Below are 18,321 nucleotides of genomic sequence, written 5' to 3'. Positions count from 1 at the left end.
ACACTCCCAGCACAACCTAGAGATCCAATTCTCTAGAATCCACCTATCCTAAGACTTCCTGCCAAAAAGATAATCACAACCTCTGCTTGCAAGACGAGCAAGTCAGGCTTCAGACCAACTCAACAGCAGAAACTGAAAGTGACCGCACTGATGAGCAACTCCTTTTGGACGTGCGTACGTGCACACATACCCTTTAGCCGGAGCTTATCGGTCAGATCCCTCAGTGACTCAGGGATAACAGAAGGCTGCACCCGCCAACAGCTCAAACCGAGCCTGACAACACAATCATCGACCGTTGCGCGAAGATGAAGCGATCGGAACCAACGTACCAACGGCGAAGCTCTGTCGCGCGCTTCCCGCGAGTCCAGGGATTCCTCGGGTCGTCGAAATTTCGAATCGCGTTTCTGACGGCGCGCGGGTCGCGTAGGATACCGCGTTACGTGTGGGATTACGTCCCCTTGCCCGGCGTACACATCTATATACCCTGCTAACGTCTCTCGTAAGCGCGACATCTCCTCGGCGGACGGTACCAGGCTTTGCCTCGCTGCCTAAGGCATGTCTTCAATGGCGAACACGCTGTTAAATATAGCCGGGGCATTCATAAATCAGGCGAATACCGGCGATGTTAAAGGGGCGGTCGCCTTGCGTGGGCAGGCGAATGCGAATGTGAGGAACGTTAAGGCAGGCATAATAACCACGCCGCGAGACCACGACTAAATTCTTCCGGCGTGATGCCGTCTGCCCCCCTATCTCGACACACGCACACACGCCGGGGAGCTTTTTTTTAGCTTCTTTTAACCCCGTTTCGCGCGCTGCGAACCTGCGCGGGCTCTGTTTTTTTTTCGATCGATCGATGGCGTTGAGTCGATCGATGGAGCTTCAGATTTTGTGATACACAGTTGATGTAGGTGGTTTTTTGGTGAGACTGGCTTTTGCAGCAGGGGATTCTATTTGGTTTCAACTTTTAGATTTACTATGGAACTGGAAGTGCTTTATCCTTTTCGGTCGATTGGGGGGTTAGGGTTAACTTTGATGACTGAAGTGGCTCGACGATATTATAGTTATGGTTTAGTTTTTATTGGAAGTGTAGACCTTGGAGTAGATCTGGTGTTTTTACACGATTTTTATTCAGCTTCGATCCTCTGCTTGTATGTTTGTTTGGTTCAAATTTGGAAACTCGATTTTTACCCACTTCCAACTATCCAATAGACTCGAAGCTTTGCAGGCGTGCGTAGTTTGGACGACAATACAAAATTATGAGAAAAAAAAACCGAGGGGTTTAAAAAAATTACCCAGTCATCAATAAATATAACACAAATCCAAACGACTTGAAATCAGCCTATAACCACAAATCAAATCAATTCAAGCGACACGGAATCAGATATAACCACAAATCAAAATTTAGACACTAAAAAGTAAATGATAAAAAAAACTATATAAAAAAATTTTAAGTTAAACGAGTTTTTTTTATATATTTTTTGATTCCTTCAATGGCTTTTGATTCGTGATAATAATCATAATAATAATTCTTTACTGCAGCAGTGATACCATCACGAAAATAAGATGAAAAAAACAAATACATACTATAAGAAAATAAGAAAGGGAAAAATAGTAAAGTTAGAAATTATATAGTACGTATATGGAAAAGTAGAAGTGGAGTGCAAAAGGTGAAGTCCATCTGTCAGCTGTTGTTAATCCAACCACTGAATATTAAATAGTTTAAGAGGTAAAAACTGAAAATGGTCCTTTGAAAGTTGGTCTTCTTATGGTGCTCCTATCTTCCTATTCGCCGATTCTTATTTACACTCTGAATATTAATATTCTACTGGAGATTTGTTTCTTAAAACAAAAAATCCGACTACCCGTGAATTTTAATTCCCCTTTTTTTTTAAATATTAATTTTATTTTCTTATTCCTTCGTCAATTTTTCTCTACCACCCTTCGTGTCCGACTTCGCAAAGAAACCCGAACCCCGTGAATCTCCCGCCTCACAAAGCTGCTGCTGGAACATCGATCTCCAGCACGCTTCGATTACCAAATCAAACTCACTTTCGCCCAACAGGCTGTATCCCTCCGCTAGCTTATATAGGAGTAGGAAGCTGAAGACAAAAGTAACCGGTTTCATTTTCAATAACCGTAGGAAGAAGAAGGAAAAGAAGCAGCACAGCGTCCAGAGAGATGAGTCAAGGTTCGTATATGGTAGCAACCGGAAATGGGTCATTCTTCCCATTCGTTCAAGCGTCGGTGATTTGTGTGGCCGCTATTCAGCTGCGTCCAGGTACCATTTTCACGTCCTCTCCTCGAGGAGGTGATTCTTCTTTATTCAGAAACCACCGAGTCACTCGCGACGGTGGCGATTACCCAAATAGCGTCATCAATCTTCGGTTCCTTTGCTTACGATGCCGAATCCTGCACTTAAGTGGGAGTGATATTCGCAACCTGAATCATCACATCTCCGACTCTACGTTACTCTTCCTAAAGATCTATCTCGTCGGAATGGCTTCACTCCTGAAACAGCTATGCATTTGTTTCCTTGCTATGCTACTATCTGCCCAATTTTTATTACAGTTCTCCGAGTGAATTCTTGAGGAAGCTGAACTCTGGATTTATTTATCGTGTTCCATGATATTATTTTCAAGAAGGTTTATAAATTTCTTTGCCGCGGTATTTTGTCTTCGATGACAGTCGAATGAAAATTGAGGAAAATTTGATTTGTAGTTTCATTTTACATAGGTTGTAGAAAACGTCACCTGACAAAGTCGTCTGACTTTTTTTAATATTGCACAATTAGTGAGAGATACATGGGAAACAGAAATAAGAAAAATTTGGTGGAATATGAAGATTGAAATAGAAATGATGATAAAGTAGCACGAGTAGAAACTCTTACGATTCTCATTATTCTACTAAAATTCTACTAAGTGCACAGTTCGTGAAAAATAAAAGGAAAAGGTTCATCGAGAATTACAAGTGGCAAATGCTGTTCCCCAAAAAGCGACTTGTAAGTTCCCAAAGAAGTCTTCTCCGACGGTTGATAACAATTTCGTTAAGCCCGATGCTTATCATTCCCTAGCCCCTCGTTGCCCATGTTTCTGGAAACGAAATAAGCGCAACAAGAGCGCTTCCCTCCCTCGCAGATCCTCGGTTTCGCGATAAAATCTGCATGGTACACAGCACCTCGATTTCGCGAAGGTTCCCCGTTCCTGAAAACACGCGCGGAACAATAATTCCAAGGGAGACGTATGCAACAATTTCGACAATCCGGTGTCCCTGTTCTCGCGTATCCGTCCCGCCGTGACCTGTACGCGACGTTTAAAATTTGCATGTGCAAGTATCCCAAATTCCAGCCAAATTGCTACACGCGACACGATGAAACTTGTACCAAAAGTCTGCATCCGGTTTCTGTGACACGAAATTGCCAAGGTGGGAAGTCTGGCTGATGCATTCATCACGATTTTGCATCCTCTCCATCAAATTTGTATAATCCCACCCACTGAGAGCCAGAGAAATCCAAAATTCGAAGAAATTAGCGTAACACATGCAGCAACTTATAAATCTCTCTATTCTTCGGGATCCACTTAACACTGCATCCAAAGACTTCAATATGACATAGAAGATAATTCGGCCAAATTATGCAGAAAGTTACCAACCCGCGAAATGGCAAAAAATTATTTAATATGGATCCCATAATTTTGTGATCTTTATTTTGCAAAAGATTACCAACCGCATAGAATTACTCTTACATTATACAATTATTAAAACTACCAAGTCCATTTTAGGCTTAGAAGACCAACAAAAACTACAGAAAATTTAAAATAATATTAATTATACTACACACTATTAAATAACCCACTAAGAAACACTGTAAAATAATAACAAAAAATAAAATATACCCAATAGAAATAAAGCTACTTTTCATTAACAATTAAACTCTTCAAATTAAAGCTGAATATCAGACCATTGAAGGTTGGTAGCTTTCTGCATAACTTGGCCCATTTCTATTTTGCAGAAATCTGTAAACTCACCCTCCACTTGAGCTCCCCAACGAAATATTACCACAAAAGTCACCACGTCATTAAAAACCTTCACATTTCTCAACAATCCACTTAAACTTCATTCAAACCCATCGACAGGATAAAAAAACTATTTCTATTTCTATTTAATAGAAATCTGTAGTCAGAAGTCTACAAAACGGCGCTGAAGAAAGGAGAGCGACCAGTTGTAACAGAAATCCAGAGTTTCTAAGTTTTACGACCGTCGAGGTTGCACGAACACGAGCCCTTTCACCCGCTCGTGGTTGTGAATGGACGTTTCGTAAAGAACGTTGCAACATTGGGCCGGTACTTTTTCTTAATTTCGGCCGGCTTCGCGTGGACCGATGCGCCACGGAGAAAATTAACGTGGGCAGTAGAAGTGAAATCAATATAAAGCCCTCATACGGGCCAGGTGGGGGGAAACACGTCGGGCGGCAACACGGGGACGACGAAATGTGCCCGCGTGAATACGAGGGCACCGTGGGAATGAGTAATGACCTGGACGATAGGAACATCGGACACGGGGCCGGGTAACGAATTTGCTCGTATCTCTTACAGCGCGATGAGCACGGTAGGTAGGTGTGATCAGGTACGTGCAGTGGCCCCCAGGTACCACGTGTGGTCTTTGGAGCACATTTTCTTCAACATTTCGTTCGAGTAACTGCTACATCTCCACCCACTCCCGCGAGCAACGGGGTTCGAAGAATAAATTTAATTTCGATTGAATTATTCTTTCATTTTATGCTTTTATAATCTGGACGTACCTACCAGGCGACGTAATCATGTTTAGATAGGTATGTAATACAATATTAATGTAGGTACTTTTCCTCCTTCAAAATGAATTTTTGAAATCTTAGAAGATTTAGATGAAAATGCAATTATTCTTGGAGAATTGGGTACAGATGCATCTTTTCTTATTTGCATGTGTAGATGCATAGAAATAAAGCTACTGAATTATTAGATGGCAAAGATGACCGAAAAGTGTTTCGATTCAATTGAATGATATTTTACTAAAATCTGTTCCTTTCTAATAATACTTCTTTCAACGTGCCTGCGCACAAAATTCCTCACCCGCAAGGAACGCAAACAAAGGGACAAATTCGCAGCAGCCAGGGTGCCTCGATCGATAACGAAGATCAGCATAAATCTAACGAAAAAATTCCAAGCTGAAGCGAGCGCGACTACCGATTCTCCACTCCCGTGGCGTTGGTTTTCGAGCAGGCCAGCCTGCAAAGAATAAATCGTTCGGGGGCGCCTCGTTATCTTCTAAAAGGGGTGCCTCGGGGGGTCCGTCATCTTTACGAGGCTACTTTAAAGCAATCGCTTTTATCGCATGTCCGCGAACCAGTCGAGTATTAACACGGTAGATCACATCGCTGCCACCTTGCCAGCAACACTGTTGCCGACCAACGGAAGCAGTAACAGACCGAGAACGGAAAAATGCCAGTTGAACCAGCCTTAAGCCTGTTCTTATGCAAACTATCGTTGGTATCGTTGCCCATTATTTGCACGGAGGAACGGGATCAATTGCATTTGTTGCTAAGCGTTAGGAAATTTAGATCTTAGAATCTAGAAATCTTAAAAGAAGGTACCTACGAAGAAATTAGGGCCACAGAGTTTGTTCCTTGGCACTTAATTAGCGCACAGTATGTATAATTATTACTTTGTAGGTACTAATACTTTGAATATTCGCAACCACTGGATTTAATGTTAAAGTAATTTCCAACGAGTAACAGGTTCCTTCTAAAATGTATACCTATATACTAAAATAGAAATCAACAGGTTTGTATACTTCGAGCTGGCCTTTTCCATTTCCCTGTTTATGCCTCGCGGAAGTAGCATGCAGCAAGCACGTTCATTTTCATACAATAAAGCGTCACGACCAAAAGCAACCGTCCGATTGGAGGAAAATTAGAATTCGCTATTGTTGTAAGTGAAAGTTAATTCGCCGAAGGTAAAGCGTATGATCAGGAACGGATGTTCCGTTGGAAAAAGGAAGAGAGGAAACCTTCATGGAAATGTGATAGCCACGCTTCTACGTTTTCGATAAGGAAGAATTTACTGTGACGTTAGCGTAGTCAAGAAATAGAGTAAGAAGAGACTTTCTAATATTTCAGAAGAAAGTTACATTACGTACCCCCTGCACTGCTTCCAGGTACACCAGAGTTCAATTAAACTTGCAAATTATCCCTAATTCGCAGACTTAAATGAACAGATTGATTTCCTATTCCAAAGATTACTACTTAATAAGTGCAGCATTCAACAAAAGATCTCTGGTCCATTAACTAGCGATCAAATTAAAGTGCAAAGGGTTAATTAAGGGTTAACAAAGGGTATTAACTTCACTACCCACGGAAGGGAAAGGGAAGATTTCAGAGCAGAGGAAGCCAAGAACAGCGGGGAACGAGTGGAAACTGATTCGCAGTTTTCCAACCCAAATCCCGTGGTCCTAATTTCCGCTCCCTGGATACGCGAGCAGCGACGCGGAAGGTGGATTTACGAGCGACTGTCCGCCGTGTACACGCGCCCGTACACAGCGAGCGACGCGGAGCGCAGGTAGCGAGGACGACGCCGATTATTTATAGTCGCTTGCACTTACAAATGCACCGTGCCCCGGCGCACACCGCGAGGGAGCCCCCCTCGATAGCATCGGCTTACTTTCTGAGCGAAATACAGACGTGAGTAGCGAGGGCAGCGACGACATCAGAATGGAGCGAAACGGAGACACCACGCACCTGTCCGGCTGTCACCCGTAGAACCAGGAAGCAGCTTGGCCGAGCAGTAACGAAATTATCCGGCTAAACGAGGAGCTTTTAACGAGATAGAAGTAACGCGCGACTCTGCTTCCTGTAATGTGGAATATGTAAGTATATACGGGGTGGCACGTGATTACTGGTCGAAACGCGAAGGGGGTGGCTTTTTGTGGAGGAATATGTTGAAAATGTGGAATAATAATTTTTACGCGGCGCTGTTTTTTTTTAGGAAAATAGAGTGAAGGGTTTGGAAAATATGATTATAAGCTGTAGATAATTGAGGGGTGGAAGATTGAGGGGTGATTAGGGCGCAACTGAGGGTAAGAGGAATGTACTTGTGAAAGAAGTCGAAAAGGTTGAATAATATTGTTTCGTTTATGGCTTTGTTTTTCGATGAAAATTGGTTCGGGTGTTTGAAAAGTGTGAGTATAGGTGACTGCGGGGTGTGTTTGTAATAGTGCAACTAACAAGGGGAGATACCCAACTCGGAAATTAAAAAAAGTCTGAAACTTTGGGAATATGTAGAGGATATATAGATACGTATTACGCAATTTTTATTGCTGCCCAAATCCACTCTAAGGGGGTGAAATTAGCCCCTGTTAACTCGCGTATCTCTTTTACCAAATCATAGTCCTAATTAAAAGAAGTAACTTTTGCCTGGAGACTTTTTCTACCTCTTACAGTTCGCGAGTTATAACGCCAACTCCGAAAATAGCTGAATTTTCAGGGATCAATTTCACCCCCTTAGAGTAAATTTGGGCAGCAAAAAAAATTGCGTAATGTACACCTATCCTTTACATATCCGCAAAATTTCATAATTTTTGGAATTTCCGAATTGGAGATCTTCCGTTCAAGGGTGAAATAATACTTGTGCAAGAACGACTAAAAATTCTGGACTACGTGTGCATTTGATTTAAAATCTGTTTGATCTTCTTACTTTATTTCCTGAAAACTAAAAGAGTTATTCCCCAATTTCGACACGCTTTTGCATAAGTACTTGCTCGTGTCATCTGCAACTGCACCGCGTTTGCTTCTGCATTCTTCCAATTCCCATAAATATTTAAGAAACATTTTAAGTCACCCTCCTCAAAAACGAAGCTTCGAATCAGAAAACATTTCTACACACAATTACACCGTCTCGAATTGAGCCACCAATAACAGAGCACCCCGTATATGCATATGCACCCGTGCAATTCATGAAAGCGATCGAGAGCTGACCGTAATTACACGATCCGCGACTGTTGAGTAACGACAAAAGTAGCGGCGCGGTTTGCTATCCGACCAGGGGAAGTGCTTCAAGACTAGCCGACCGTGTAATCCAATTTTGTTAATGCCTCCACTGCAAGAACGTCGAGACTTTCGCATGGCGCCACGAAGATGAAAACATTCCCTCTTTGAATAATTACCACGTTCAAGCCGAGACAATTTTTCAACAAGAAACGTTTACTAAACCTTGGAATATTTCTCCGAACTTCAAAATATAATTTATTATCAATATTCGACATCTCACTGATTTAAACATTCTTCCCACAATCATTCCAACAAGATACTCCCGCAACGTGAATAATACACACACATTTAATACGACACTCGTTTCGTGTACATTCGAAACGAATGTTCAGGGAATTTATGTAGTTCTCAATCCACTGCGTTCCTCGAAATTTGAAGAGCAACTCGTCTCGATATATTTCGATGAACATTCCATCGGACAGCGGGCCAAGATTTATGGAACACCTGATACGTCGCTACGTGAGAAAAAATTAGTCAACGCTTGACAAACTGGCCTATTAATAGGATTTACGGACTAGAACCGTGGAATAGTCAGTGGTTCGGCATCCCCAGGTATTTTTGAACGGTTCTACGTACCATAGATCCGTGCGGTATCGCCGACACACACCGAAAGGGAAACGAAGGGAGACGGAACGAGGAGCCTATAAAGATAAGCGTGAAAATCGTCGCGAGTGTCCCGGGGCAATTGCGACGATTCGTAACGAACCTGATCGTCGCGCGTGCTAAATCTCGCAATTCCTTTCCCCGTAACGATGCTCGCTTCCGGGAACGTTATCAGCCCGCGTTTCTATCAGGGCTGGGACAGAGACACGTGGAGGCGATTGGGGGAACGAGATGGCGTTGCTGGTGGTTCAATTCGCGGGGTGATGTATCGTGCTGTTGATAGTGGAAGGATCTAGCCTTCACCCTCGGCCCAGGCAACTACGGGGTGCTACTTGTAACTTAAATGACACTTATTTCATTCATTTCAGGGGATGAAACAGCTTTCGGTACTATGCACCTGTACTTCTATCTATCTTCGTTATTAAATTGTAGTAAATATAGTCGGTCAGTGTTATTTAACCCTATTTTTATAAATTGAATGTGTCGTCTCAGATGAAGGGTGGGTATGGAGGGTGGTGAGAAAATCTGAGTGTTCTACCAAACTGGGTAAAAACTATACTATGCACTTTGCAATTTGTCTGTGTTAATTGAAAATAATATTCCACCCTCTAGAAACTACAGAACTGGAAATATTTAGGGGATCATTCGAATAAACACGATAGCACTTAAATATACCCCTTTAATTATTAGCGGGTACTAGGAAAATAATGTTGCAAAATTTCTTTGCTGCAAATATGTGTAGCTCGCTATATTGGCCAAAATAAGTTGTGGGTACCTGCTACGTAAATTTGAGAGTGACGCAATAAATATTTCCAGTACTGTGTGTTACCTAATTTTCCGAAACAGAGAACCGCATTCTTCATTCGACAATCTCAACTCGTGGAACTGGACAGGCGACGATTAATTAAATAACTAATGCACCTGTTTAAGCGCGATGGGAATCGTTCGTTAAGCGGAAGGAAAAAGCCCCGAGCAAGCTGAATCCACGAACTTTAATGAATGCATCGTAAAGAAGCGAGTGTATCGCTGAAAAGGAATTTTATACGGGAGCGGCTGAAAAAGGCACGGTGGATCTTCACCAACGGCTACGATCGCTCCGGCTAATCCTTGTACAGCCGTAGGGACGGGCCTCGCAAAACATCCTCAACGATTTTAATTAACTCCGTTAGTTCGCGGAGGTCTTACGTACGCAAATGCAGTCGGGCAGATTTTACCGTTAGACGGCTGATAGAGAATAGACGCGACATTCCTCTTCGTGTCGAAGCGCAGGACGAATCTCAGGAAAAATTTGGAACATTGCTTGGGAACCGCAGTCCTTTTAACCTGTCCGTATATTTCCTTGGCGAACAGTTCTTCTTGGCTGTACAGTAGTGTACAACCGCGACCGGGGATGATCGAATTTAAGACTTTGATTAAGGGGACCGGGCAATCGAAAAGTCGATTTTTATTGAATTTTCCGAAAGTACTATCTTTTCCGAATAAAATGCCGCTTGGTTTATATTAAAATTCGCAGAATTGTTGAATTGTCAGCTAAAAAGGTCAAGCGGCAACAGCGTCGCCTTTGCCTAGAAACTTTAAACGCGTTTCTCTCGAATCTTTGATTTTTCTTGGTTTTCCTGTTGGGTTACCCGGTTGAGTGAGCAGTAACTCGATAGAGCAAATACAATAAAATCACATTATTGATACAATGGAGTCAATATTAAATGATAATCATAAGAAATAATAGAAAACTGTTCATGTAAACTGGAAAGGATCGCGAGTAGCGTCTACTGCGTCTGGAGAAGAACTGACTGGGACAACCACGGTCCTCGGTGCTTGGCAAGCCCCAAAGAGGCCCAGCGGTGCATAGGGCCATAAATGCGACACCGACAGTGCCTCGGTCCTCTGTTTACATCTCGTATCGCTGTTCCACCGTATACGTCAACGTTTCCCCTAGTTGCGAATGAACGGAGGCTCAGATCGACTTGAAAAAATTACAGGATGTGTAAAACATGTGCCGTTTCTATCTAGGTCTACCTAGGTCTATTTAAATCTATCTAGGTCTATCTGGATCCATCTATATCCACCTAGGTCTACCAAGATCTACCCATGGTCACCTACACCCACCTAAGTCCACCAAGGTCCCCGAACTCACCTAAAAAATCTCCGCTGGAATAACCCATTCCTCTTAAGTACTCCTCTGACCCAACGTTCATAAATCCACCTTACCAGCTAATCCCAAATACCATCATCGACCCTGCATAGCCCAACGCAGCCATTTCCCTCTATCCAGCTCCGAAATTGAGTCGTTCTTCAGAGATTCCTCCAGTTCCATTCCAGAGGCAGATTAGCTTCCGAGAAGAGCCGGCGCGGAACCACGGACAGATTTATGTGGCGATAATTATCGCAACCGTTATCGCCTAATCGCCGGAATTCCATATTGCAACCCGCCGTATTTCATCGCGCGCTCGCTGGCCAGATTTGATCCAAACCACGGGGAACTTCTTCGCGCGAGTACGTAGTACTGAACGGTGGTAGGAACGCGTCACGTGCACGGCTTGCTGCCGCGTATTGACACAGAAAATAGCGTGTCTCGTTTGAACGCGAGCACACGCGAGGTTAATGTTATTTCTCGGCTAAGTCTCATAGAGATTCGTTCTATTTCCAGGCGATTTCCGCGCGAAAATAGCCATTCCGCGTATTATCGGTGGACCGATGACGACCCACGCGAGCCAAAAGTCGCCCAATCAAACAAACAGATGGATAAATTTGGAGGCCTGACGGCGATTATATTTAATATCGCGAGCTATATCGGGCACCCGTTTTCAAGATCGATCGTCTCGGAATAGGTTCGCCGGATTCGGCTCGAGGATGCTAAGCTGGCTCTGGGTGGAGTTAGATTGATAAATTTTTATCGATCTTTGGCAGATCTACAGTGAAGCATCGAGCTTATGATGTCGAGTGTCGAGGACCATTGCGTGAAGAAAATAAAATAAATAAATCAATGTTCCTAGATAAACTGCAGTGAGCAGTGTCAAATGCGGAATCACTGATTCGCTAATTATCAGGTTTTATACCACTCGGGTATGTTTAAGCATTCGATGCAATCTCCAAATTATAATAAATAAACCAGCAACAACTTCACCATCGCTAACAATCAAGCGACAAAGCAACTTCGTTATATAGAAGCATTGCAAGAATTTCAATCACCTGGAACACTCAAGTGTAACAAAATTGGTAGTAAAGGTAAATGAAAGAAGGTGTAAGGGGTTACATATGTTCAACCGCGGATAACATGAATAGGAGTTTCATTGAGAAAAATAAAATAAGATACTAAGGTACTACACATTACCAAATTTTTTAATTTAAAAAAATAAGCAATATATGACACTTTATAGTTAAACGATTTTTTCCCTGAAAATATTTGCTCTGTTCTTCTGCGTAAAAAATTAGTTAAGCAAACTATCAAAAAAATGGCTCATCAGCCCATAATGGCAATATTATTTCACAAGAATATCATTTTATTTTTTCTGCAATGGTCTAAAGAACCTCAAAAATAATAAATAATTTAGTACAAAAATTATTGTAAATAAATTTTTCGTGCAGTTTATGGAATAATAAATCATGCGTCATAAGTGTTCTGTTTTATTTTTTTCTAATAAAACACCTAAGAAAATTCCTAAAATCTGATAAAAGAAAGAATACAAAATCAACAAACAAGGGTGTTTTTTCTTCCCTTTTCCCTAACCTCTGCCAGATTCAATACTCCAACCAAGTGATTCAAATTTCGTATCAATCGAGAGTGTCTCATTGATCACTATACCAATTCCATCGAGTGTACACGTCGATCCAGATTGTTGGGCGTGTCACGTCAGTGGGTCGACGAGCAGAACATATCGCGATAATGTGTTTCTAGGTCACCCACCGCCTGTATACGTTCATGCCGCGAGTGCACGCGGGCGCGCGAGCGCACACGCATTCCTTTCTCTAAAAGCAATCGTGAATCCCCACGGTTTTTTGCGATGCTTAACGCAAACGCGGCACCGAAGGACACGTTAACAATCTCGTTAAGTGAAATTGCTACTCGAGCTTTAACGTTATCGTCCCCCCGCCTTATCCGTCGATTACGATCGCTTCTTCGATCGCGGTGCCCTCGCGTGAAAAAAAGGGCTTAATTGGCCGATAGCGGCGCAAAATAACGGCGCCGGAGACTCGATAATGTTTGCCTTATCAATTCACAATCGGGATACTATTTAGAAATCCTCCGATGCTTATCGGAATTTTGTCTGCCGAATAAAGTGCACTCGGGACGATAAGGGTGTTTTTGAATCCTCGTACACTTTCGAATAGTGAGCGGGAGATGGTGGGAGATAATATTGAGCGGTAAAAATTGTAAATTGAGCTTCAGGGAATGAGATGTTCAAATTGAAATCACATTTAATTCTCCTATTCTTATTAAAGATTTATGATTATAAAGGTGTGAAAAGATAACTGTGATCTGTAATGTGTAGGTACTTATGATTCGTACAAAATATCTGCTAAAATTTGAATGTTTCAATTTTCAAACCACCGCAAATATCAAATTACATATGGTACTCATTACTATTACTTCGTAAAAAAGATGTGAAATCTAGTATGAAAACTTATGGATCAAAATGAACCCAGCATCCGAAAAATATTAATCCTTGAAGCCAAGTATACTAGTTTAGCGTACCTGTAGGTCTGGGTTACCTACAGGTACGCTAAACTAGTATACTTGGCTTCAAGGGTTAATACTAACACATTCATCAGCAACACTGTTTACAGCCCCACACCAAACACAAGTCTAATCGCCCATCAAATCCTTACCCAAAGTACCACCTAAGCCTAAATACACATCAAACATCAATACACCTTTAAAAAAAGCCTATTACACGATGCACTTCGAAAAGGGGGCCTTACCAGACACGAATGTCAGGGATCAGCGGGGTTAACTCGCTACGATTCGAATCTGCTACATGGAGCGAGCAGGCAATTTCCCAATTTAATTTCTCTTCTGCCCCGGGAGCGATAACTTTATCAACTCCGCTAACAATCGAAAGCGTTCTCTCCACGGAATGCTCTCATGTACCGTAACAGATCGACATCTTTTCCGGTGGTTCCCCGTATTTGCCGTGCGCCTTAGCGAGCCAACCGGGCCCCCGATCGATAAAAGGCCGCGTTAATTGCCTTTCCATTAGACCGCGAGAAACAAGGGGCACGTGCAGAGAGTCGGCCGACTGGTCCACGACCACGGCCCGTAACAATCGGAGGAACGCAGAGAGCCGGGATCTAAAGGAATTAGATCCCCCTGGACCGGCGCAGGCGTTGGTAACGAGCGCGATCGCCGGGCCCGATCGATGGCGAACAACGGGGCAGCGGGAGGGGTGGAAGGAAAAAATTAATTAACTTCCTACGGGGCAGCCTGGCCACGGTGAAAGTAATTAAATCCAACGCGAGCTACCTGTTTCGCCGTGAGCTGGAATACGTTGGCTCCATCGTGGTGGCGTGCTAGCAGGAAGCCCCTCGACGTGGATGCGATTGGAAATTGTAGGGGGAGGCACTTTCCAATTGCACGGGGAAATGGTGGTTTGAACGGGGAACGGAAGGAAACGCAGTGGAGAATTTTGGGGATACTTTAGTGGCGAGGGGATGTTCTTAAGGGGAAACCTGGTGCAATCGGCAGATCTCGAGATTATTTTTTTGGGGGAATTTTTTGCGAGGAAACTATACACGCAATCTTTTTAAAACTTTCGGGATATATTATTATGTATTTCAAAAAGTTAGCAAACCCCCGTGAGAAATCCGGTATAATATTATTAAATTTAATAAGTTTTATTGCACAATTAACTTGAAATTTTTTAGTGGGAAATGCAACTATTTTTACAAACAGTCACCATTATCTTGATTTTATTCAAAACACAGAGCTATTTAGTTTTTTGTAATTTTACAATTACTGCGTTACTTTTATATAAAAAAAACGTTTGCTCTCTTCTTGAAATACGTAATTACATAGCATAAAAGCTTTAAAAAGATTGCATGTACTTATAGTTTCTCATGTGATATGAGAAAGTGTTGTCTGATTGCGAAGTTCTTCTCCTGAATTCTACTCAATGCCTACGAAATTTGAACCACTTTTGGGTAGTGAAGAATAATAGCGAAACACTGTACCTACCTAATTTAATAGAATAAATATAACAATAACGAAATGCAGAGAAGCCTTTAAAAATGTAGAAACCACTATTTACAATCAAGTGTAATTACAGCATCCCTTAATATAGAAGCACACACAGGCTTCCTCAAATAATTCCACCTTAACCCTTTCGCTGCGTATTTAAATTTTCGGGCGATTCCTGAGAAGTGTAAATTTTACATCAATAAAAAAGTTTTTAATTTTCAACTTTTTTTTGCATTTTACATGTTTATCACGGTAAAAAAGAATACATTTTTTTAATGCGTGGACTATAGTCGAAAAACACAGCGAAAGGGTTAAGACAAGATTGCCAAAGTTAGCATTTAATGAACTAAATCGAAGTGCAAAGAAAGAAGCACACCTATAATAACACTAGTATGAATATCGAAAATACAGCTCATCGCGAAGGAAATGTAAGAAAAACGTCGGCGCAGCTCGCGTTTCCTGGTCAGGAGAGCGGGCACGGTGGACACACACTCGCTCCGCTCGGCGCTGTATCGACGCGCATATTTATTTAACTAATAATAAATGGCGGTGGTACGCTCGCGGGCGTACAACTTGCCGCGTATATAAGGACAATACATCTCTATTTTATTCGCCGGTCATAATGGATGGCGGGCTTTATGTGTACGTACACCGCGGTAACAATATAATCGTGATCCCATGAGAGAGCCGCTCTTTATAAAGGGGCTTTTGCGAGAACGGGCCGCTCACGCGAGACAATATGCGGAAATCGCATTATCCGAGGCCGCGGGGTAGAAACCGCCACCGCGAGACCAGGACACAGCACAATAAGATCGACGCTGGCGAAAGGGCGGCTGGCTCGATACGCTGACGAGCCTTTTTTTTCTGCCTGTGCTTTCTTTCTTCATTGATTTCGCCTATCACCACTCGGCCTCCTCGGGGAACTGTTCCACGGGCTTTTCACGTGCAACGCGGCACGACCGCGGGGAGAGCGAAGGGGAACGATGGAATTCTAATTCTGTTCCAGGGAAATTTGTTTGTTGGAGAAAATGAAGCTTAAAGGAGAATATCTCCGTTGCCTGGGTGCTAGCTTCGATGGAAGGGTTCTGTTAATTGTCGAGGCTTCAAGCGATTGGATGAAATTTGATTTGGAGGCTGGGGGAATCGGGGTAAAGGAAATATGGAAAATGGGGTGGATATTGTATCGTTGAATATATGCTTCGACTAGTACGAGTAGCTTTTAAGATTGATATGCTTACTTGCATAGATCAAAAACTAATATCTTTGTGTAGAATCCAATGGCAGTTCGAAAGAATCATTAACTATGTACTTCTACTATTAATACAGTATGGACAATTATTCCACGATATGACCATAAGAAACTGCATCTCTTTGTGGAAGACAGAAAGATTTACCAGAACAGATTAGCAGTGGCAACAGTGACGAATGTACCCCCGAGGAGAAATTGAGTGCTACTTCAATTTCAAAGCAATACACCCCTCGAATTACCTCGACAGAATAATTCGATCATTCCATAACGCCGATTGTTACATCACGGTGAATTACAGAGACTTACGTCACGTGCTCAACATATGAAAATCTCTGCAACGATTTACGATACGATCTATCGTGGGCCGTTCCTATCCACCTGACTGTAATGTAATTTCCAGTCGGCCGAGGAGACAACAAAGTAGACAGACCGAGAAATAATAGCTTCCTGAAGAAAGCTTTCGTCGCTTGTACAACGCGCCATAGAACGGTACGCTGATGATAGTCTGATGAATCAGTTTCAGCGGGTCCGTTCGAAGCGATAGCAGCACTCTATCATGCACAATGTCGAGGTAGCTGTTTCCGAGGGAACATTCGAAAGATATTGCTCGGATCGTGCCAGCCAGTTGGACACCGAAGAATGCGAACGGTCAGAGTCCTCTTCGAGAAGACACTGCCTGGCCCAGTTGCTACACAGCCAGGATTGCGCAACGAGTCTTGACATTCAAACGGAAAGCACCAGAAACGCGACTGCTAAGTCGGGACGCCCCGCGAATGGACACAGTGAAATGCAACGGAAAGAACTGTCGATAAGAAGGTAACCAAAGTGGTTGCCAGATTAACCCCTTTCTTCGCGACTCATTTGCGAGCTTTGCGATGCATTTGCGAGCTTTGTGATGCAGTTGCAAGCTTTGCGATGCATTTGTCAGCTTTGTGATGCGTTTGCAAGCTTTGTGATGCATTTGCAAGCTTTGTGATGCATTTGCAAGCTTTGTGATGCATTTGCAAGCTTTGTGATGCATTTGCAAGCTTTGCGATGCAGTTGCAAGCTTTGTGATGCATTTGCAAAGTTTGTGATGCATTTGTCAGCTTTGTGATGCATTTGCAAGGTTTGTGATTCATTTGCAAACGCAGGAAGTGGTTGGAGCAAGTTTGATGTAAATAAGATCAAAGGTTCCGGGGAAATTTATGGAAGCACTACAGTATATATCACATTTTGAATTGCAAATTCATGGTAGCCGAGGTGATATGATACTGTAAACTTCTAAGAGTGGAAGGGTTTCGATATTAACCGCTTTAGCACGATGGTACTTAAGAAAATGGAGTTGTTATATGGAGATAGATTATCCAGGAAATTTATAATTAATACTAGAAACCATTTTCGTGGATGTTAATTAAAATAACTGGGGGTCGTGTGCGTAACTGTAGAGACTGAGTAGAGTAGAAAGGAGTGCTTCAGTTTTTACGGAGTGGGTATTTTGTGAAATGTGTAACAAGTCTAGAATCAAATTTAACACTAGGAAGTATTAAAAAGAAGCTATAAAGCTGAGAAAGTCATTTAGGTTGAAATTAAACACCGAGTTGTTCAGAAACAGTCCTAACTGAGTCTACTAACAAATGCCAGAAATGAAGCATTTTGAAAAAGAATTGTACTAGAATTAATTGTACCATTTGATAAAAAATAGTCAACCTGAAAGTGGATGGAATCGAGTTGAACGAAAGTGTTACAAAAATCGATGGCTCTGGAGGGCCGCGATAACGATTTTCTTTTGCGTTTCGCCTAATCACGAGAAATCGACTTCGCCGAGTTTCCCCGCGTATCGACAAGCTCGTATAATAACAGAGAGCGCTTTGTCGTTCGAAGATCGACGAGGAAAACCAGCCCCAGAACGCTTAAGACAATGAGCAGTTGCCCGAGTGTAGGTGAAAGCATACCAATCATCGGCAACAAGGAATGTTAACGTACTCTGTCAGCCATGAACAAACAATACTGGCCAATTACCCGGACGATCAACCGTTGCTGGATCTTTCGAATCTCTCGTGAGACGCTTGATGAATAAAGATCCCTCTTTCCCGCCCTCTGTCGTAGTTTCTTCCGATAAACTCGAGGTAATCCCCAAGTTTATCGGTGCGACCGCAATGATCCACCTTGGGATGATGGACAAATGAGATGGAGTTTAGGTGAAAGCACCCAGGAAATTGGTACGATCTTACAGTGAAA

General features: G+C 42.5%; 2 protein-coding genes across 2 annotated transcripts in view; both read right to left on the bottom strand.

Moving 5' to 3' along the window:
• The window catches only part of LOC143373739 (ras-related and estrogen-regulated growth inhibitor), a 117,250-nt gene that overhangs the window by 4,226 nt on the left and 94,703 nt on the right, over positions 1 to 18,321 (bottom strand). The window lies entirely within an intron of this gene.
• The window catches only part of Ics (ras suppressor protein 1), a 139,857-nt gene that overhangs the window by 119,747 nt on the left and 1,789 nt on the right, over positions 1 to 18,321 (bottom strand). The gene's annotated exons all lie outside the window — the stretch shown is intronic.

This window comes from Andrena cerasifolii, chromosome 10, assembly GCF_050908995.1.
Source record: "Andrena cerasifolii isolate SP2316 chromosome 10, iyAndCera1_principal, whole genome shotgun sequence".
NCBI lineage: Eukaryota > Metazoa > Arthropoda > Insecta > Hymenoptera > Andrenidae > Andrena > Andrena cerasifolii.
This window is presented reverse-complemented; position numbering and strand designations above follow the sequence as displayed.